The 1393-nt window shown below is 46.7% G+C and overlaps 1 protein-coding gene and 1 long non-coding RNA gene across 2 annotated transcripts in view; both read right to left on the bottom strand.

Moving 5' to 3' along the window:
- The window catches only part of LOC122547853, an 8333-nt gene extending 7172 nt beyond the window's left edge, over positions 1–1161 (bottom strand). The window contains exons 1-2 of the long non-coding RNA XR_006311106.1: positions 321–1161; positions 16–222 (exon numbers count right to left, since the gene is read on the bottom strand). This is a non-coding gene — a long non-coding RNA (uncharacterized LOC122547853). The remainder of the gene's footprint in view (positions 1–15; positions 223–320) is intronic.
- The window catches only part of LOC122547852 (synaptonemal complex central element protein 1-like), a gene marked incomplete at its 5' end in the record, with an annotated part of 34979 nt that overhangs the window by 26245 nt on the left and 7341 nt on the right, over positions 1–1393 (bottom strand). The gene's annotated exons all lie outside the window — the stretch shown is intronic.

Genomic DNA, 1393 nt, shown 5'->3' with positions numbered 1-1393 from the left:
TCTTACCCCCACTACCTCGTACCTCCACTGCCTCATACCTCCGCTGCCTCATACCTCCGCTGCCTCATACCTCCGCTGCCTCATACCCCCACTGCCTCATACCTCCACTACCTCATACCTCCACTGCCTCATACCTCCACTGCCTCATACCTCCACTGCATCATACTGACAAGAACTGTAATGTTGAATTTTAAGCTTATTTGTTACTTCCCTACTCTTTACCTAAGATTTTGTACCCTGCCTCATACCTCCACTGCATCATACTGACAAGAACTGTAATGTTGAATTTTAAGCTTATTTGTTACTTCCCTACTCTTTACCTAAGATTTTGTACCTAGGTACTTGTACCTAAGACGGTGCCATGAATGGTGACAGTATAAACCTTTCACTGTCCTCCTCTACTTGAGTACACGTGACAATGAAACCTAATTCTAATACTGGATCACACCACTGGATAAAGAAGGGATTCCTTTAAGAAAAAGCGAAAGCCACTCCTAGCTGACGTAAACAAAATTGAATCGTCCTTTCAGGTGAGATTGGTTGCCACCACCACAAAGCTGTTTCTAGTGACAGGCAAGGCTTGGTTAGCAGGGTGGGAGTTGCCCACAGCCATTTCAGGAAGGGTACCACCCTGCCCTGGCAGGGTGTGAAACGCAGCTGCAGACACGCTGGCACTCAGGTGAGTTTGCAGCATTCCTGAGGTTAGGTCCTGGCTCATTGGCTGCAAGCATGGGCGCCTCACAGAAGCTGCAGTGAAATTAGACCGTGGCGCACTAACAGTGAAAGGCAACAGCACCAAGGCTTAGACACAGAAGTTACAAATTTTCCCCACAGATGTAGATTAGGGAGAAAAAAGTTGTTTCAAGTCTTTGCCAACTACTAGAACTCTTGTAATGGAGGACTTCTCTCTTTAGCCCCCTCTAACTCCCAAACCATTGCCAAGTGGAAGTAACATAGTAACATACTCCAGACATCATCTGAATTGTTGAGTAATTCCCGGCGTTTACCCTGAATTAAATACTCCAGATCCTGTCTGATCTGCTGAACATTTCCCTGGTACTACCTGCGTAAAATGCTGAGTATTTCCTGAGTGTTACGTGCTGGCGAGCTTTGAGAAGATTTGTAGCTCAGGTAAATGGGATCCAAGTCAATGTCATAGAGTCATAGAGATGTACAGCACGGACACAGACCTTTCAGTCCAACCCGTCCATGCCAACCCAGATATCCCAACCCAATCTAGTCCCACCTGCCAGCACCCGGCCCATATCCCTCCAAACCCTTCCTATTCATATACCCATCCAAATGCCTCTTAAATATTGCAATTGTACCAGCTTCCACCACATCCTCTGGCAGCTCATTCCATACACGTACCACCCTCTGTGTGAAAAAGTTG

Source organism: Chiloscyllium plagiosum, unplaced genomic scaffold, assembly GCF_004010195.1.
Source record: "Chiloscyllium plagiosum isolate BGI_BamShark_2017 unplaced genomic scaffold, ASM401019v2 scaf_5233, whole genome shotgun sequence".
NCBI classification, from domain to species: domain Eukaryota; kingdom Metazoa; phylum Chordata; class Chondrichthyes; order Orectolobiformes; family Hemiscylliidae; genus Chiloscyllium; species Chiloscyllium plagiosum.
This window is presented reverse-complemented; position numbering and strand designations above follow the sequence as displayed.